This window comes from Eurosta solidaginis, chromosome 2 (assembly GCF_040869045.1).
Source record: "Eurosta solidaginis isolate ZX-2024a chromosome 2, ASM4086904v1, whole genome shotgun sequence".
NCBI classification, from domain to species: domain Eukaryota; kingdom Metazoa; phylum Arthropoda; class Insecta; order Diptera; family Tephritidae; genus Eurosta; species Eurosta solidaginis.
The window spans coordinates 190638940-190661217 of NC_090320.1; the positions used below are offsets into that span (position 1 = coordinate 190638940).

The 22278-nt window shown below is 39.7% G+C and overlaps 1 protein-coding gene across 2 annotated transcripts in view; it reads left to right on the plus strand.

Moving 5' to 3' along the window:
- Positions 1-15293, plus strand: part of Mnn1 (menin 1) — a 326319-nt gene extending 311026 nt beyond the window's left edge. The window contains exon 7 of one of the 2 annotated variants that reach the window (XR_010949727.1): positions 15177-15293. The gene's annotated coding sequence lies outside the window, so the exon portion shown is untranslated. The remainder of the gene's footprint in view (positions 1-15176) is intronic. The other variant, XM_067766652.1, reaches the window with a different exon arrangement.
- The last annotated feature ends 6985 nt before the right edge of the window (positions 15294-22278 follow it).

A 22278-nucleotide genomic window follows, 5' to 3' on the forward strand; every position in this document is an offset into this window, starting at 1 on the left:
AACCTCCGAAGAGATTTAAGGCCGAGCTTCCCTCATCATCAGGATAGTGAAGCTCAATTTCCTCATTCCGTGTTTTGGTGGGTTCGCTGAATCCTTTTTGGGTGATTATCCTACTACGGTGCGAGCTCCGACACGTCCATCCACCAATAAGTATACCGAAATGATCAGGATGAAGAGCTCAACTTCGATCTGGATACTGTAACAGGTTAAACTCTTACCTGTCCAGAATCAACCCCGACATACAAAACATATGTCCTACTTGTAACGTGTCCCCACATGACACCAACAATCTCTTCAACTGTATTGTGGAACCAACGCCTCTAACACCCCTCTCATTATGGTCCACCCCTATTGAAACAGCAAGTTTCCTTGGACTCCCGTTAGAGGATATTGGTCACAATTTGTGATCGGTCGCACCTATTGGATGGAGCGAAGCACTGCTACAACAACAACAGACGCTGCAGGCTAAATCTGTACGCTTTGATGTCGATCACATGTACTTCAATGGTCGCTAGGCGTAAATACGCCTACAAAAGAGCAAGAAGAAGATGCTTGTTTACAATTTTTCGTTTGCAAACTTGTGTGCTGTGCTTCTGTTGCTATAAATATATGTATATTGAAACCTTTCCTTTCGGGTTGCATCCTAAACGGAACCAAATTTGCACCGCCCACTAGACACCCCCAAGGATGGTCGTAGGCTAAAAATAATTTCGATATATAAAAGGGGCGTGGCACCTCCCATACACCTGGAATCTTTGGTACTGCATAACTCTGGAGGTATTGAAGCTAGAACATTGAAATTCAGTAAGGAGTTATATGAGGTCAATCCCAACACCACCAAGAAAATGTGGGGCGTGGCACCTCCCATACAAATGGAATATATCATACTCTGGATGTAGTAATGGTAGGATAATGAAAATTGGTAAGGAGCTATATGACACCTCCTGCGTCCTAAACGGATCGACCGATCACAACCAAATTTGCACCGCCCACTAGACACCCCCAAGGATAGTCGTAGGCTAAAAATAATGTCGATACATAAAAAGGGCGTGGCACCTCCCATACATCTGGAATCTTTGGTACTGCATAACTCTGAAGGTATTGAAGCTAGAACCTTGAAATTCAGTAAGGGGTTATATGAGGTCAATCCCAACACCACCAAGAAAATGTGGGGCGTGGCACCTCCCATACACCTGGAATCTTTGGTACTGCATAACTCTGAAGGTATTGAAGCTAGAACATTGAAATTCAGTAAGGAGTTATATGAGGTCAATCCCAACACCACCAAGAAAATGTGGGGCGTGGTACCTCCCATACAAATGGAATATATCATACTCTGGATGTAGTAATGGTAAGATAATGAAAATTGGTAAGGAGCTATATGACACCTTCAGTAAAATGTGGAATTGGGGAAAAGGGGGCGTGTCACCTTCACTACAAATGGGATTTTTCAGAACTATGGCTGCCGTACAAACTTAAGTTATTTTAACAGCTAAAGTTTGACTGTAGATTTGGATTTGGCTGTTATTCCTTTTGGACGTTTAGTAATCTGCCGCCGTTAAAATTGTTTGTTAACCTCAGTCTATCTACATCTTCTATCCTTATACATACATATTGTTACGCATATTAGCAACCCTAAGGGGTACTGCCATCTCTAAGCCGATGCTAAGCAGTGACTTGATGCACATCAATAATTAAATCATTATGTCTAAACATATGTACGTACACGCAGGGAGAAGCAACGCACAAACACATGCAGATATCTTATCTGAGATATGCAATATAATTGTGGAAGTGTCGCTCACAAACACACGCGCATATGAGAGCTATACACGTACATCTGTAGTTATAATTATAACAGATAACCAACTAGTAGATTCTAGAACAGAAGCGCCTAGAAGATGCAACGAGGAAAGCAAAGAGTATAAAAGGCATAAACGGTAGAGGCGCTACAATCAGTTTCGAATAAGCACGCTATCTGTCGAGCAATAGTAGAGTTATTTATTGTGAAGTACTTGAATAAAGGCCATTTTGGATTATTAAATATTGGAGTTATTTATTCAACAGTTTAGTGATTCGAACGTTAGTAGAAGATTGCAAATAGGAGGATTTGCAGTAAATTCGTTACAATTGGTGTCAGAAGAGGAATTGTTGAATAAATTCCGAAGACTTCGAATACAGCTTGGACATGGCAAAGTGGAGTGAATTGAAGATCCAGCAACTGAAAATGGAGTTGCAGAGCCGTGAATTGAATACAACCGGCAATAAACTCGAACTTCATGCACGACTATGAAAGGCAATGAAACTAGAGGGAATTAACGTGGAAGAGTATGTCTTTCCTCTTGATGGCGAGGAGACAACAAAAATTGAAGAGAAACGTGAAACATCGCAGACAGTAACGACCACAGACTTGAACATGATTTTAGCTACAATATCTTCTCAAACATCTACAGTGTCATCTCAACTGGCAGAACAGAAGACATATCGTTAGCTTAATGTGAAAATGTGCTAAGTCACTTTTTTTGAAAAATTGTATTTTAATGCAGTTTTAAAACTGAATTCAAAAAACATCGATCACAAAAGAAAAATATTTAAATTTTTCATTTTTACGTGCTGTGGACAATGATGTGTAAATGTGCTAAGTCCTCAGCTGTTAAAAAAAAATGTGCTAAGTCAACCTGTCAGTAATATCAATCTGAATTACTAGTCATTTCTTTGTGCACGCATTTTATTTATTTATTTAATTCATTCAGTCTAAAAGTACATGCTTTGTTGTTGTTGTTGTTGTATTAACGATAAAGACACTTTCGGGAGTGTTACCGATGTTGATGGTCCTTTGCCGGATATAGATCCGGTACGTTCCGGTAACAAAGCACTATTAAGGTACTAGTTGATTGACCATCTCGGGAACGATTTATATGACCACATTAAACCTTATACGCCATACCGCCCTCCCCACCCCCTAGTTCCATGAGGAACTTGCGGTCGCCAGAGCCTCGGCTGTCAATGAAACAGGATTGGCCATGGTTAGGTGAGTTGACAATTGGGTTGGAGAAGCTATATATTGTGCTGGCAACCCCTTGGGAGGGTTGTAAACACAACCCCTTGAAATTGGATTTACCCAATTGAGACATGCCTTTGGTGTATGATAAATGCTTTGCGCTGACTATAATCTACTTCAATTCTTACATGTCGATACCTACATACTTTCTTAAAGACTAGTTAAAAATAGAAAACAATTCAAGCTTAAACTTATATAAGCTGTTATTAAAATTAATAACACTACTGAATCGATTTGCTAGATGTATAGTCCTAGTTATAGGTTCATTCATAGCATAATTCGTTTTATAAGTTATTTCGATAAATAATCTATTATGCCGAAGATCACGCAGTGGAATATATGGAATGAACAAAGTAGATAAATCAGAGCAATTCGTGCTAAAGTTTATACATTATAGGCAAGCATGAGTGAGATAAAAGTTCTTCTGTCATGCAAAACCGGAGAACCAAGCAATTTGTGCCTGCTGGTATATGATGGGAGGCCGTCTGGCCAGTGAAGCATACGTAAAGCAATTTTGTAAAAAATTTTTGGAACTTTCTCAATTTTATAGGAGTTAGATTCATAGAAAGGATTCCATATTATTGAGCAATATTCAATACCACTTCTGACCAAGGATATATAAAGTGCCTTCAACGTCATAAGGTCCTTAAAGTCACTGGTGTTACGTCTACTGAACCCAACCATTGCAACAAATTTTGAAACAACGAAATCAGTGTGACTTGAAAAAGAGAGTTTGGAGTCAAAAATTACACCCAAGTCATTACTCTCTTGACAACGATTAAGAGATTTAGCATTTAGTTTGTAGATAAAGTATGTGGCAGTTGTCTTTATAGAATAAGACACAACACAGCATTTGTTTGAATTTAAAAATAAGTTATTGCTTGTGCACCATCCGGCAAAAGAGTCCAGATCAGAACCGTTAGAAATAAAATAAATAAAGAAATGTAAGGCGCGATAACCTCCGAAGATATTTTAGGCCGAGCTTCTCTTCGAATTTACGTCGTGCTCCTTTTTTTTAATTTTTCCTACAAATTGGCGGGAGGGGACCTACTTGTTTTATGCCGACCCCGAACGGTATCTGCGAGGCAGATGAGTTTTCACTGCTTGCCAAACACTGCCGAGGGGCGACCCCGCTTAGAAAAATTTTCTTCTAATTGAAAAACCTTTTTTCTAAAATTTTGATGTTGCTTTGCCCGGGGTGTGAACCCAGGGCATTCGGTGTGGTAGGCGGAGCACGCTACCATCACACCACGGTGGCCGCCAATAGTTAGAAATAGTTTGACAAATAAATAGTATTTTTTGTCAAATATATAATTTTAGTGTTATATTTCAATCATTAAAGGGGAGGAGTAATGGGGAAACATATTGAGTAAAAAGTGCTAAGTCAGGAGAAAAAATTTGTTTTGAGTGAGGAAATTATGCTGTCGTAAAATAGCTGCTGGGTTAGCATGCATGATTTTTATTCATGATTCAATTACTAGAGGTTTGTTCTTCAATGATGACAGATCTTTGACACTCCCAAATTGAAAAATCTGGACGGGTTGCTTTTACGAAGTAAGGAAAACGGGGAATAATTTAATCCCCTTCAGTGAAATTGTAGTAGACAAGTATCTTTGGTAGTATATTAGTAGTGATAATAAATTTATAAATGCCAATAGATTTTGGGGGAAATAATTCATTTTCGTTTAAATATTTCGTGTTATGTTGGTTTGGTCCTTCTTTCAGAAATTGTTTGAAGAATGCCGTATGTTAGAATTTTATTCAAAAATGCACTATCTCAAAATTTGTTTCCAGAACTCCCTACATGAGCATAAGTTGAATGCATTTTGTCATAATAGGTAGTTAATGAAAAGTATTATGTGATGAATCGTTCTTCAATCTAACTCTAATATAGGGCGATTTTGTGACAAATCCTGAATTGGGAAAATTTTGAAAAATATTTTGAGATAGCATGATTTTGAACAGGCAGCCGACATTGGGTGATATGCTACTCAGTAGCCGCAATGAACTGACAAAAACAAAAATAAAAGCAAATGGCTTATTGTCTTAGAACTTTATACCTACCTTGACTTTCACAGAAGAGTTAAGCTTTTGTTCGGTCCTGCTACACAGGGAGTATTCACCTTTTTATTCTGAAATTTCGGAAAGCTCTTTTCCGTTAAGTATTCATGGAAACGTTCCGGATAAACCGTTAATTTAGAATATTCGGAATACGTTCATTTGATACTACCTCACGAGCTCCGAATATGCATAATATTCCAAATATAATCCGATTATCCAAATTCTAAAATGAAGACGAATGTTCCGAACATACGGAATTAATAGAACAGAAGGTTAACATGCCCAATGAGTACATTTCGTTATGGCATCTCCATTGTTTACTAATGACATTTTTACGTGAATCGATTTAATAGTCGAGGTTTTGACGTTGAACGATGAATTTTGAATTAGTTTAGGTTTTTATGTTCATAGGTATACGAAAATGCACGATTCCTTGGTGTCCGTACTTTTCATAAAACCTATGTTCAGCCACACTAATAGATCATGGCATAGTTAATAAATTCATCATAAAATTAAAATAAATGTTGTAAGGAATTATGCAGTTAAGTACTTATCGGGTATTTGTAAACTAATTGCTTCCTATTTATACTACTATTATTTTTCAAAAATTCCCAAAGAAACAACACAGTTAACGGATGTCAATTCGATTTGGGAGCAAAATGGCTGCAATTGTCAAAAAATGTGTCTGTCGAGCAAACCTCTTGTGATTGAATCATGATTTTTATTTATCTTTTTCAAAGCTTCTACACTCAAAAGTATTGCAACTAAGGTATCCTCATTCACAGTTTTCAAAAAAAAAGGTTATTTCAAAAATTATTTAGTTTTTTTTCGTCTCCTGTAAAATTCGTAAAAAGTGACTTAGCACATTTTCACATTAATCTAACGATATATGGAATCGCAGGAGAGCCGTATAACATCCAAGATGGAATCCCAAGAGATACGAATAACATCAACGATCGAAGCACAAGAAACGCGTATTTCAGAAATGTCGACACAGATTACATCAAAGATGGAAACACAACTGAAAGAACAAGAGGCACGCATAACAGTACAACTCGAAGCGCAGGAGGCGTGTATATCAGCAAAACTCGAAGCGCGTATGGACGAGAAAATAACGCAGTTTGAGGAAAAAATCGAAGCCGAGGTGGATGCTTTGAGAGGTCGTATACAGGAGTTGCAAATAAATCGCCCAACAGTTTCAGCGAGTAATCCAAAAGTAAAAACACCATCCTTTGACGGCACTGTTCCTTTCCAGGCCTTTAAGCTACAGTTTGAGAAAACCGAACTGGAATGCTGAAGATAAAGTTGCTGCACAGTTCATGGCATTGAAAGGGCCTGCAGCTGAGATTTTACAAACCATTCCAGAGGGCGAACGGAACTGTTATGAAGCATTGATGGGTGCTCTAGAGAGACGATACGGAACTGAGCATAGGAGACAGATATACCCAATGGAGTTACTGAACCGATTCCAGAAGCCTGGTGAAACATTGCAACAGTTTGCGTCGGATGTTGAAAGGCTGGCACATTTAGCGAATGCGGACGCACCCGTGTAATACACTGAAAGGGTAAAGATTCAGAGCTTTATAAATGGCATACGGGACGTCGAAACAAAGCTAGCTACATACGCAAACCTAAAGCCAACATTCGCAGAAACGGTGTCACAAGCTCGGATTCAGGAAACAGCGTCGCTTCTGTGTAAGCCAGTTTTCAAAGCACGCCGTGTGGAAGTAGAAAGGCCAGAGTGGGTAGACGCAATATTGGAGGCGCTGAAAGGATCGCAAAAGCGGAGTGAAAGAGTTATCAAATGCGGGAAGCCCGGTCACATTGCACGTCATTGCGATCTTGGTCCTAATAGTTCCAACAATGTGGGTGGCCGTAAACGCAAAGCTGGAGGAGATGAGCAAGAGCGTGTCAGATGTAAGGAACGAAAACTTGCCCCAGCTATTGAATGTCCTGTGATATCTGTGTCGCAAATTGTAAGAAAATCGAGCAGTCTTGCCGTCGAAGGAAAGCTGGATGGCAAGGAGCGTGTACTGACTGTAGATACGGGCGCATCTCATTCCTTAATCCGATCTGACTTGGTCAACAGGAGAGTAAAACCGTTACCTGGAGCATGGTTGCGTACGGTCACTGGCGAGTATAACCAAGTCCAAGGAGAAGTGGTATGTGAGATTAATTGGAAAGGTCATGGTTCTACACATATTCATTGTGGCGGAGATTGTTGATGAAGTCATATTGGGAGTGGACTTCTTGGTTGACCATGACATCAAGATCGATATGCAGAGAAGGGTGATGCGTTATGAGAACCAAGATGTGCCACTTAATTTCAGTTTGGAAAAATGGTTCAGCAGTAAGCGAGTGCTGGTGGAGGAGATTCGACAGAGACCACGAAAGTCAAAGGTTGATGGATCGAATGGGCCGAATAAAGCGAAATCAAAAGTACCTGCGAGAGAAACACTGGCATTGACAAAACCTAATGGACGCACTAAAACGACTGAAAGAATTTTCCAGAAAGAATGCAAGGGTGGTTTCAAGCCAGTGCGCTCTTCTGTTGGGAAACGTCGGAACGATACTGAGAATGTGAAGCCAATCCGTCAAGAGCAAGCTCTACAAAGTAGTTCATTGGCCAAACAACAGAGTGCGAGGGAACGATCAAGGATAATGAGTAGTAAGATGAAACGCAGGTACGATCAGAACAATAATTCGGAAGGTTTCTTGGAGGGAGATTTGGTACTGTTATACAACCCTCACCGGCGGAAAGGTGTTTCATCAAAATTTCGGTGCAGTTGGGAAGGCCCGTACAAAGTTGTGAAGATCAGTGACACCATCTACCGCATACAAACCATTGGGAAACCACGAAGTAGAAGAGTGGTACATTTGGACATGCTAGCGGCGTTTAGATCGAGAGATTTGTCTGATCGGGACGATCAGACTTAGGTGGAGGACAGTGTTACGAATATTAGCAACACTAAGGGGTACTGCCATCTCTAAGCCGACTTGATGCACATGAATATTTCAATCATTATGTCTACACATATGTACGTACACGCAGGGAGAAGCAACGCACAAACACATGCAGATATCTTATCTGAGATATGCAATATAATTGTAGAAGTGTCGCTCACAAACACACGCGCATATGAGAGCTATACACGTACGTCTGTAGTTATAATTATAACAGATAACCAACTAGTAGATTCTAGAACAGAAGCGCCTAGAAGATGCAACGAGGAAAGAGTGTAAAAGGCATCAACGGTAGAGGCGCTACAATCAGTTTCGATTAAGCACGCTATCTGTCGAGCAATAGTATAGTTATTTATTGTGAAGTACTTGAATAAAGGCCATTTTGCATTATTAAATATTGGAGTTATTTATTCAACAGTTTAGTGATTCGAACGTTAGTAGAAGATTGCAAATAAGAGGATTTGCAGTAAATTCGTTACAATAAATATAAAATTCAAAATATGTATGTTTGTATGTAGATATAAATCGGATTGCGCCCTTAACGGATCGGCCGATCACAACCAAATTTACACAACCCAATAGAAACCTTCCACGGATGGGCATAGGCTAAACATAACTTCAATACAAAAAAAAGGGGCATGGCACCTACCATACAACTGGGATGTTTGATACAGCAAAACTCTGGAAATATGCATGCAAGAACATTGAAATTCAGTAAAAAGTTATATGAGATCAATCCCTAACACCGCTAAGAATATAAGGACTGAGTAAGAAGGGGCGTGGCACCTCCCATACAAATGGAATATTTCATACTGCATATCTCTAGATTTAGTAATGGTAGAATAATGAAATTTGGTAAGGAGCTATATGACGTTAAATCCTAACAACTCCAGTAAAATGTGGAATTGGGGAAAAGGGGGCGTGTCACCTTCACTACAAATGCAATTTTTCAGAACTATGGCTGCCTTAAAAACTTGGGTTATTTCAACGCGTAAACTTTAATTGCAGAGCTGGGTTTGGCTATTATTCCTTTATTATTCTTTTGTGGTTTTTTTATCTTTAGGGTTGGTATTTTTGAATGCGCATGGGGAAACCGAAAAAAACATTTCTGCTAAATTTAATATTAGTTGATCTAAGAGCAAAAAGAGAAATTACTGTGGCAGATGCTTCCTCAGGTACCGCGGATACCCTTTATGTAGTGGACGTACATCTCACTCCGCATTTAAATTACCACTGTCTGCAAACATCTGGTACACCGATGTGCAACATAAGCAAACGGTCAGGCCAATGTGAGTGTGTGGGATGACTCCAGCACGACTCATAAACAGTCGCTGCTAGTTTTAGACCGAATCCTTAAGGATTTGAGGTGTAATGATTATCCCAAGGGTGGTGCTTTCCTCTTACTTGCTGGAACAGCCGCAGATGAAGTAAATGCGTACTTTTTCGTCTATCGATGGTTTTACGTACAAAATATTTACTCTCTTTAGAAATATGAGAGCACATTTTGGCGGAAACACTTCAGCAGCAGCTTTTGATAAACAACTCTTGAAATTGATTATGGGCGAAATTCCTATTTCTTTACTATCACATTTGATTTCTTTCCTTCAAGTTTTTGCGAAATTACGACATCACCTGAAGCTTGAATAGCTAATGTTTTTCCCAAATATTGAATCTATCGTTACAAACTATAAATGGCTTCGAGAAAGGGCATTTTTGGCACCTTAAAGTGAGGATGTTAATATCATTAGGACCGAAACAACGTATCACTCTATTAGATATAAATAAAAATATAAAAAGTGAATATATGTAGATACTTTGCTTGCACACCTTAGCTTTATATCTTTTTGGAGAAGCTTTCTGTTGCTGTTGTTTGCGATACACTCTATATATCCTAAATCTGCCCTCATTACCAAGCGGAGCCAGAGAAATTACAGATTTGCGATATTCGCTAAAAGCACGTAGCGTACGATTCCTATCAAGAATTTTTGTTTTAAGAGCACAGATTTCTGCGTGTATACTCTTTGTTATGGTAACTTCAAGCGCCGTTATCTTGCCACATAGCATATCGTCAAAGAGGGACTGCATTTTCTGTGTTGGCGTTGTACCTTTTCCTCGAAATCAGTGGTCGGCGCGCCATAGCTCAGTTGAGCCAGACTTGCTTCACTAATATTCTTAAGCCCCCGTTACTGATACTTAGCATAGACTTGACTTGACTTGGCGTAAACTTGGCAACTTAGCCACGATTATACTCCACTTGGCGCATAAAATCTGGCATCATAATCAGCGTTGAAATTTATTTTTAAATAAATGTCAATTTGTATGACAAAATGTCAAAATGAAATGGAAACAAACAAATGGCATCTCAAAATGTAAACGTCACTTAGAACTTACATAGAAAATCAAAATTCAAAAGACTTCTAAGTCTAGTTAAGTTTTGAGTAATCAGTAACATGTAATGTTCATTTAACAGAACTGTAAGTGACAGTTCGCAAGCCAAGTCAAGTCTATGCTAAGTATCAGTAATGGAGCCTTTACTCTCCATCGTTCAGTCGTTAGCGAGACAGCAACGAATAAACACTGCGCACGGCTGTCGCAAAAATGTTAAGACTCCCTTTAAGAAATATTATGATGGGGAACCATCTGTTAACATTCTGCACTTTTTTGGTTGCAGCACCTGCATTAGTTTCGGAGATATCATGTTTTAAGCGAGTGATTTCCATTATTGCGCTATTTTCCTTGTGAAGCCGCTTTGACAAATCAAGTTTCATGTGCACTCATCGTTGGTTGAGCCAACCACAGGACCACAGCGCTGCATAGTTCTTAATGCTGACCGATATTGAGAGGGTTCTCATAAGCTCCCTATATCGTTGTTCCCGTTCTAACGGTAGTTCTTTGTTCGGCCTAGTAGACCGCTACTTTACCGAGCGCACTGACTGCACACTATTATCGCTATCCGCGTCGAAATCATCGCTGATATAGATTTCCTCTTATCCGGCTTGCGACGTCATCGCCTTTTCCTTCTCATCCTTACATTGTTTTAAAGTTTTTGAATTTATCTTGGTCGCACGACCACCTGTCAGAATAGGCGGGCTTAGCAGTCTAATGGTAAAAAATGGGATAAAAACCTTCGCCACAACAGCGCCCCTTGCTGTGGTACGTCCGTCATTAGATCCCAAGGCGGTCCGGTATCGGGAAGATTCCGAAAACATCCCCTGGCTTCAAACCATCCGATAGGCACGGTCCGCATAACACCCTGGATTAGGATATTGGCAGTTCTTGGTCACTGACATCCCGCCTGCCTCCTATGTACCAAAATGGCATAGACACAGGCCCTAAACCGCTCAGCCCCACAGTCCTGCACCAATAACGCGACTTTAGAATGGCTGAGTTGCTCCAGACCTTCAAAAACAAGAAGGCACATGGTTGAAGGTAGTGCATAGAGCACTGATCCCCACGATACGAAAAAAAGTGTTGATACCCCGAGTGGTGAAGGTGGAGGACGCACTTAGCATGCTGCAGCGACAAAACCCGAATATACCAACACGGGATTGGAAGGTTCTTTATGTATCTCGACCCGTGGAGGGTGCCAGTTCTACATCCTCCAAATTAAAAGGAATCGGAGGATATATTGTAACCACAGCTTGGGGAGTCCTCAGGACGCTAATCCCAATACGCTGAAAGCTGGGAAGGTGGAAAATGGCACAAGAACCTGAAAGCAGCAAATGTTGGGGCAGTGGCAAAGGAGGCCAAACAGATCAATGGTGCTGAGAATTTTAAGAATAACCACAATATGCTAAAATTAGGAGGTAAGAAAGGACCTCGAGGACCTGGAAGTAGCAGGAAAGGACAAACTTATAGGCGTAGAGGTGTTGGAAGTGGGCAAAGAGTTTAATGATGCTGCGAGTCTAACAAAGATGTTTCGAGCAGGGGAGGGGGAAACGGACCTCCAGACCCTGGAAACAGCGGAAAAAGTGCATTGCGTAAGCGCAGTGGCGGAGAATTCGGAGAGACAAACAGCTTAATGGCGCTACGAGTCTTACAGATAAATATCCGCCAAAGTAAGGTGTCGTCGAGCCAGCTCCTCCTGACTCTTGAGGAGGGTTCGCTTGATGTGGCGCTGATATAGGAGCCATGGCTATCATCTGGAGACAAGGATTCTGGACTCAGCACTTGCGGATTCAGCGTTTACTACGCAAAGACGGAGAGCAGGGTTATAGCTCCAGTAATGGTTAAAAAACACGAATACTCGTGCATGCTATCTAACTTGAGGACCTAAAACCGAGTGGTGGTCGGAATAGAGGGAAAAAAGAACCGTCCCTTATCCTGGCATCCTCCTACATGGCCCATAACGTGGAAGCCCCACCAGATCTTTTGAACTCATCTGGTGGATCAAGAAGGGTGCAGAGGACGGATGCGAGTGCGTTAACCGATTCTATGTGGATTTTGCTAAGGGCCTCCTTATGCTTGTCTGGATCAAACGGCTGTGTTGGCAAGTGCCGGATCTCGTCATAGTGCTTATTGAGATATTCCCCTAACGCCCGTGGTGGTGGGGCTAGATCAAGCAGTTGTTTGCTAGGATGTCCTGATTTGTGACAGTTTAGCAAAAACCGGCCAATTGCTTTGTACTTGGTTAGCAACGTTACTTTATCTTTTCCTCAGGTACTGCCGGCAGACAACTTGAAGATTTTGTTGCTGCTTTGTACTTTAGATAAAATTTCGGTGGTATGCGCCTTGAAGGTCAGAGTATTATCGAACGTTACCCCTAAGATCTTTGGGTGACTGACAATCGGTAGCGTAACACCATAGGCGTGAACGTCCAATATTTGCCTCATCTGTTCCTTGCACGTCGTAAACAGAGTGGCCGTGTATTTTGTCGGTGATAACGCAAGGTTGCGTGAGGTGAAGAAACTAGAAACGCCGGAGAGATAGCTGTTTATTTTAGAAACTAGTTCATCTATTGAAGGTATAGGTACCATTGCTCTTATTGTGCAGTCGTCCGCATAGGAAATGATTGAAACTCCATCTGGTGGGGAAGGGAGGTTTGATATGTAAAATATAAACAGAAGCGGGGATAGGACAGCAACATGTGGTACCCCCTATTAAATTTTCCTAGGCTTTGAGATTTCGTTCCTAAATTGAACCGACGCTTGCCGACCATTCAGATAAGTCAAGTGCCACGAGCGCCGTCCTGTGGTGGGGTTTTTCCTGATTTAGTCCGTAATTTATCTGAGTGTTATGGCGTTTAGCGCCGTGAAATGAGGGAGCAAAATGGTTTCCAATGTCTTCGCTACTGGCGAAAAGGGGTTTATCGGTCGATATAACTCGCCTTCTTTAGCCACTGCACTTCAAAATTCTGCAACTTAATTGTAACTGATTAACTGGCAAGATCGCAGGGATAGTTGACTACATGAATAAAAATAATATCCGTATAGCCGCTAGTCAAGAAACAAAGCTAACTGCCGGATCGGACTTCCGAACTTGCGATTGCTACAACATTCTAGGCAAGACCGCACAAGGGGTAATTGTGGCGGCCTTGCCTTTATCACACATCACACCGTGCAATATAGTATATTTCAACCTAACATCAGCCGCAGGGATAATACCTTAGAAAGTCAGGGCATAACCATCCGGTCAGGCGATGTTGACCTAGAAATAATTAGCATCTATATTCCTCCTGCCGTCCAAGTGGCTATCGCCCTATTATCAGTACGCTACTCTGGCGAAACCCGTCTTATCCTTGGCGATTTCAACGCTCACCACGATCTCTGGCATTCCAGCTTGCCATTCGACAGCAGAGGCAAGTAACTAGCAGAGCATATAGGCAATACGACATTCTGCACGATAAACGGCGATGCTCCCACCAGAATTGCAGGTAATTGCCACAGCTCGCCTGACATCTCAATCGTCAATGTAGGGCTCATAAATGGTGTTGAATGGCAACTGATCCTTACTTTAAATTCTAATCACCTGCCCATACTCCTTTCAATTGAGCGACCTGCCAATTTTATCACCTCTGAAACGCGGCCTTTTTCATTAATTTTAAAAAAGTCAATTGGGAAGATTGCACAACCTTTACAAATCTTTTGCTGCTCTTCCCATTCCGACTGATGTCCGGCAAGGCGAGCGTACGTTCCGCAAGATCATCGCTTCAGCTTCTGCACGCTTCATCCCGGCCGGTAGAATACCTGAAATCACACCTCATTTCCGGACCGAAGCCGCAAATTTAGCAAGAGAACGTGACCTGGCGAGACACCTCAACACCAGAGACCCCATATTAGGAGTCTTAACTGATATCCATCATGCGGCTGGTAAATGAACATAAACGTACCAAACGGTAGGAGCATCTAGGGAACTGAAACCTCTCTGCGGGTGTTGGTAAATTATGGTCAACCGTCAAATCCTTGTCTAATCCAACTAAACACAACGATAAATTATCTATAGCCTTCGGCGATAAAACTTTATCTGATTCGAAGAAATGCGAGAGCGATTTTTGCCGACAATTTATAACTAAAGACTGGCAAACCAGCTAACGAAGGCGAGTTTTATCGACCGATATCACTGCTTTCGCCAGTAGCAAAGACATTGGAAACCGTTTTGCTCCCTCATCTCACGACAAATCTTCGCCTAGCCACGCACCAACATGGCTTCCGTAAATTGCACAGCACCACCACTGCGCTCAAAGCCATTAACACTCAAGATTAATTACGCATAAAATCAGGAAAAACGACATCATAGGACGGTGCTCGTGGCATTTGACCTGTCAAAAGCTTTTGACACAGTCAACCACGGCACGTTACTCCAAGACATAGAAGGCTCACACCTTCCCCCTTGCCTAAAAAGATGGACCGCTAATTATCTGAATGGTCGACAGGCGTCGGTTGAATTAAGGAACAAAATTTCTGAACCCAGAGAAATTAAACAGGGGGTTCCACAGGGTTGTGTCCTTGTAGGGTTTTATTATTATTTTTATTTAACTTTGTATTTAAGTTACTTTGAACTTTGTAATTTTAAAATGTTTTATCAATATTTTAATTTCCAATATTGATTTTTCAATTTTCAAAAATTTTCATTATGGTTTATTATCATTTAGGCGTATTAAAAAATATAATTTTAAGTTTTTTATAAATAAAAACGTGGTTTCAATTACCACATTGGCGATCTCTGCCTATTTTAAAACTGGCAACTAACTTTGGGAAAAGGAACAGAGCAGCGTGGACGTAAAAAGGAAAAGTATTGAAAAAGAATTTTCTAACACATACCGACACAACGGCAATAATCAAATAAAAGCAGCGAAAACGCTCTCGTGAGTTGAATTACTGAAGACAAAACGGCATGCATATTTGATCGTAACTGCTCGCCGAGCAAAATATATTAAAAAAAGAGCTAAAAAAACTAACGGGAGAGGAGCTTGTTTTTGTATTATTGCAAATTCTCTTCGCCAGAAGTGAAGGAAAAATACCAAAAATATAAACATTAAAAACATCGACAACAGTTCGATCAGCGATCAAATCATTAACATTTACCTACATACATAGAACGCGTATTTAATTGAATTCGGAGCAGTGACAACAACTAAAACTAAAAAATACCAATAACAGTGACAACTGAGTGTAGTTTTGTATGAATTTAATGGAGCACCAATGACCAAACATTTTATTATGAAAATTGGAAAATTTCAATAAAGGGAGAAGGACTACTGTACACCTAACTTTTTGAAAGCAGCGGAGTGCATTTTCAAAAACTACTATCATACTTGATTTGCCATTGCACAATACATTGTCCAATTTCATCAATCAATTTTAAGGCCATTGCATAATACATTGTCCAATTTCATCAATCAATTTTAAAGCCATTGCACAATATTAAAACCATCGTCTATATATATATATATATTGTTTATTTAAACAGTTATTTTAAAATATAAATATTTTTAATATTGATATTTAATATTTTACTAAATTTGTAAACTCCTTCAATTTAGTTAAAATGTTTCATTCTCCACGACACAATACACACACTTCTACACAAAATTTAAGTGACTCGCTTATTGATTTACAGAATAATTTTTTTCTCAAGAAGAATTAATAAATCCATATGCAAATGAAAATAATTCTGAAATTTGTGTTACATCAGTCAGACTTCCACAATTTTGGACTAATTGTCCGGAAGTATGGTTTATTCATGCCGAAACACAATTTAGTACTAAAAACATAAAACACTAAATATGAACACATCATTACAGCACTTCCGCAGGAAGTGATAATAACTATTCTAGATTTTATCCAAAATCCCCCTATTAATAACAAATTTACTGAACTTAAGAAAGTGTTGATAGAAGGACACTCACCTAGCGAAAATTCGAAACTTGATAAAATTTAAAACGATTCTGAGATGGGTGATCGTAAGCCCTCAGAATTTTATCGTTCATTAATTATATTAGCCGAGTCAAATTTTAGCGAAAATATTTTAAAGAAAATTTGGATGAGTAAACTTTCTAAAATTTTGAGTATGATTTTGGCTAGTTCGAGTTCTAATAATATTAACGAATTAACAAAATTAGCAGATAATATTTGGGAAGTGATAAACAAAAATGAAGTATTTTCGGTTAATGCAATTGCAGATACAAAAGTTCAAAATTCGGTTGTTGAAAATTTAGTTAAACCACTTCTTTAATGTGTGAAAGTTTTCAGAAACTTTCTTTGAAGTTAGCAGAAATTAAAACAGAAGTGTATCGGAATCAATCTAGGTCGCGTTCTAATTCTAGGAATAATTTTAGAAATTCTTTTAGGCATCGTTTTAACTCGCGTAATAATCAAAATCGGTGTAGATTCCACTACAAATTTGGAAGTAATGCCAGGAAGTGTGAACAACCTTGTTCATATAACAAAAACAAAGATTCAACAAACTAAATTCTTCCGTTGTTGCAGCGACGAACAACGGAAATTTAGAATTTCCGACGCGTCGCTTATTTATTTTTGATGAGAAAACAAACAAAATTTTTTAATTGATAGTGGAGCAGAAATTTCGGTATTACCCGCGTCTAAATTTCCTCATACGAAACGTTCAGACATAATTCTCACTGCAGCTAATGGCTCAACAATTGCCACTTACGGGAAAGGGCTTTTAAACGTAAATTTGGGTTTAAGACGTCAATTTCCCTTTACATTTTTAATTGCAGATATAGCCAAGCCAATAATTGGCGCTGATTTTCTTTGCAAATATGGTCTTCTTATAAACATTAAACATAAACGTTTAGTAGATCCATTAACCAATCTCACAGTTAATACAGTATCCTACTTTTGTGATATTCCATTACCTAAATTATTTGTGGTTGACAATAAATTTACAAAATTATTAAAAGAGTTTCCGTCACTTATTTCAGATCCAGATTTAACTAAGCCTGTTAAACATACAACAGTACATCGACTTGTAACAGAAGGTAGTCTTCCATTTTCTAAGCGCAGGCGCTTAGATCCGGTAAAATACAAAGTCGCGAAAACGGAAATTCATCAGTAGCATCACCACTCCACCTTGTACCTAAAAAAGAGTTGAATGATTGGCGTCCATGTGGTGATTTTAGAAGATTGAACATTGTAACTGTTTCCCATCGTTATCCCTTACCTCACATTGAGGATTTTAATATGAACCTTCATAATAAAAATATATTTTCAAAATTAGATTTAGTTAGGGCTTTTCACCAAATTCCTATAGCTGAAGAAGATATTTATAAAACTGCTATTACAACTCCTTTCGGTATGTTTGAATTCATGAGAATGCCTTTCGGACCTAGACATTCTGCACAAACCTTTCAAAGATTCATAAATGAGGTAGTAGGTGACTTACATTTTGTATATGCTTACATCTACGACTTTCTTATTGTAAGTAAAGACGAAGAACAACATTTAAAAGATTTACGTATCCTTTTTCAACGCCTTACAGAGTACGGTTTAAACATTAAACAAAGTAAATGTACTTTTGGTGTAACAAATATAGATTTTTTAGGACATAACATTTCTGGAACAGCTATTCGACCTTCCGATGAAAAGGTATCAGCTATTCGCAATTTCGAACGTCTAAAATCAGTTAAGCAGGCACAGAAATTTATTGGTATGGTAAATTATTATCATAGATACATTCTGTTATGGTCCGCATGGGATAGTCACCTCTGGAACGCACCTAGTGGCTAGTGATGGCAAATACATGGTTCCATGGCATGTTGATCGAAATGAACACTAGAGGTCGCCACGGCCGCGAAACTGATGCTCTCTAGTAAGAACCATGCTGTTTCCGGGAAATCGAAAAAAAGAGGAAGAAATTTGGCACGCTGACGAAGAGGTTAGACGAAAATTACAGATTTTGCAGCTGGCAAAAAAAACGTGGTCAGACAGTTCACTAAATTAGTGGAAAACATCTGAATTCTCAATTTAATTCTAATAAGAGAATAATAAATGTAATATACACCAAAATCGATCATAGTGGAAGGCACAGATGTGTGCGAATACAACCAAAGCGAGAATATGCTACATAAAGTAGGAAAAATGGAAAATTAAGATATCTGCCATAAATTTCTGAGTGTGTAATGATATCTTGAGAAAAGAACCAAGTCAACTTCGAAGACGAAGGTGGTGGTGGCGGCCATTAAAGAATTCGGGAGACGTGTTTATTCGCTGGGAATTGTCCAAAACAGGAACGTAGTTAGCAGAGAGGGGTGGTGGTATATGTAACACAGTTGGATCACATCGCTCACGGAAATATCTGGCCGCAATTTATTGACTCCTGAAGAAGAAGAAAAATTAAATTATTTTAAAGGGGCTGATTTTGTATTAAAATTCTATCTTAGAGCTTACCTCTTATTGAAAACGTGCCGAATCAACTTTTGAAGCAAGGCAAGCCTTAAGAAAGTACAGGAAAGAAATACTGAGCGCTTAAGATCCTATTAAAGATGTTTACCATACATACTGTATGGTGTGGTATTTAGAAAATGAATAGTGAACATGCAACAGTAAAACCAACTCCTGGTGAGTCAGCAAAAGCAACAATTTCTGTAGCAACAGCCAATGAATTGAATCGGCAGTATCAGCAACGCGACTACGAGCGCAACCACCACCAAAGGCCCCAACCACCATCGCGGTGCCCGCACTAACCACTTCGACCGCGCAACCACAACCGCAACCCCTTCGGCGCCGCCAACCAAGCGCGCCCACACCACCAACAGCCACCACTAGTACGGCTAGACAGAGCGCAAAAACCACCAACAGTACCAACACAGCGCGCCCAAGACCGCGCTCCACAACCACCAACCGCGACAACTTAACCAGCAACAACAACGTCACCAGTAACCACGCCGGCAGAGGCCCACGGTATGTACTCTGGCCGGCTATGTAAGTACCAGACACCGGGTGAGTCGCCGCCAAGTATTTAGTAGCATACACAGCAGATATTTGACACAAGTAGATATATATATTTTGTAAATTAACATAAACAAAAAAAAAAATGAAGTCAGGAATAGACCACTAGGATATATAAGTGCACTTAAGCATTTAAATAAAATTGTTTTTTTTTTTGTGTGAATTTTAGTACTTAAGGGGGGGTTTTTTCCCGTTTTCGAATTTGTTTGCACATATGTAAGGATAGTACATACATATAAATTTGATGCCCAGTGGCGCGTGTGGATTCATTCAGTGCACTACAGCCTAGCTCCCTTGGAGCTCAGTTGCAGTTGATTTTAGCATTTAGATGCAATTTTTTTTCCATTATCCTACGTAATAGGATAGATGAACATTTTTTCCAACATTAGCTTTTTCGGTAATGGTTCCGAAAGTTTTTTCTTCTGAACCTTTAACGAAGCTTTGTTTTGAACACCTTCGAACTTTTCACTAAAATAAGTGAAGGGAGATAATACCATAAAACATTTATTATTAATTTTCGATGCTCACTGTACCCAATTCAAATATTTTTTTTTTTCATTTCATTTTTCACTTAATGAACTCATGTTAGATTTTTTGAAAGAACATCATTTAAAATATACATAAATGTACGTACATGCAAAATCGTAGAAAGGGAAGTACATAAAATTATATGAACTGCAATAAATTTTTTTTTTCCATAAAATTTGTTCTTACACTACGTACGTATATGACGCCTAGGGCGTGCTCATTTAAATATACTTAGATTATAAGGAAGTGCACTTTTGAAAGGCGAAAACTGTGGCGTTGACGGCCAATAGACATTGAACTTTTGCACCATCTATTTATGATTATCGAAACGTCAATATTTACGGCAACCTCAAATCGGAAAATTAAATTTAAGATCATTATTAAATTTAAAATTAAATGAAATAATTAAACGCATTAAAAACATACAAGTAACTTTTTTTTTTTTGCCCAGATGCAGGTAAAATGCATTGAACATTCTCAAGAATACTGTAGGAGTTTGACAACAATTGCAATTGTTTGAGAGCATAGTACATTTATTGCTAAATCCGCGAAAACAGAGAGCGGTTCTTATTAAAAGCTTAGAATTCTTCCTTAACGTTTCCCTCTTACAAAAATTTTATATGTATAAACATAAGAATTGCTTCCATGAGCTGTAGGGTTATATTAATTAAGCCAAAACAGACAAAAATTGTATTATTGATTTTCTTTAAAAAAAAAAAATGAATTGTAATTAATAAAGTTTATAAATGGGAATGCTGACGTCCTTATTGATTTAGAAGGCACGTAGGGAATACAGTTAAGGGGCCACCGAAATACAGGTGCGTCGGTGGCCATGGTTTTGCGGGTGGGACAAGCACCGGGCGTCGCAACAACACCCGCGGCGCCCCTCTATACATTCGGCCCATTTCTGTTTCTTCTCTTTGTCCATTTTCAGTTTTTTTTTTTTTTTTGTATTTAGTAACTGGTCATGTCCGGTTCGGTATTTTTATTTTTTTTTTGAATGTTTAACGGTCTGTCCGTGACATCCGGTTCGGCCGGATGTTGTTTTAATTTTGAATTTCAAGCGTTTTGAATGCGTTCTGCGCTTTTTGTCAGTTTTTGACGGTTTTTTTTTTAAAGGCATGATAGGAACTTTTTTTTGTTATGGCGCAGGAACAGTAAGGTTGGCAAGGACCCCGCCCAGCAGACATGACTAGCCACTGAGCACCCCCAGATCATGCCGACTGCCTTCCTTACTGCTCCCGTAGGAAATGCGGAATCCATAACAGATGGCGCCCAACGTGGCACCCGAGACGCTGGTCGCGGAGGTCAGTCGGGTCAACTTGTGAAGTTCGAGTCCGAGTGAGCAGCCGTAGGAGCTGCCACCTACGTTGCGGTGGGATGGTTGGACGGATCAGGTTGTCCGGACTGGTCTTCGGGGCCAGTAGCTGACGGAGCCACGAGACTGAACATCGTGTCCTCCGGACTTTTGTATTCACCCGATGAGGCAGTGCTGCACGCACTTAAAAATTTGTTTTTGGTAACTGGGATTTTAGTTTGCCGGATGTGGTCCGTAGTCGGCTTAGGAAGTATTTTGTCCGCTAAATTGGGTTTTTTTGTCTAATTTTTTTTTTTAGTATTCTTGTTTCAGCCGAATTTGTGTCGTCAGGTATGACTGTGTGTGTGAATTGTAAGGACCCCAGCTAATCCCACGTCTCAGGTGGTAGCACCGAATACCACCTGGATTATGACGAGGTGAGCTGGGATCCACAGCGGCACCCTTTTCTGTCCCACCAGACTGGGGGATCGGCTCCGAAACCGCTCCACCCATTGCGGCGGAGGCAGGAGGGGTGTCCAGTGATAATGAACGGGAGGCCTCAACACCCTTTCTGTAGCCTTACTGCCTTCTTAGGGATGAGAAGTCAGCATTCCCATTGTTCATTTAAAATCTGTAAATAACTAATCACCCCTTTTCCAGGTTTGAACGCTTTTCGATACGATTATGGAAGAAGCCATAATTGTAGTTATTCTCGCGAAGTTTCTTTTATTCCCCCGCGTAAAATTTTTTTTCCCTTACATATATTTATACGTTTTTTTTAACCCATCGTTTGGGATATAGGGTGAACCTAACTGCTAGCGTTTTGTCTGAGCAGAAGTCTTTGTAATACCAAACTACGACCTAAAAAATTAAATTTCTTTTAATCATCATGTCGCATGACCAGTCATTTGGGCACCCGGGCCGGAATACTCCGTTCGGGAGTACGGGGAACTTTATAG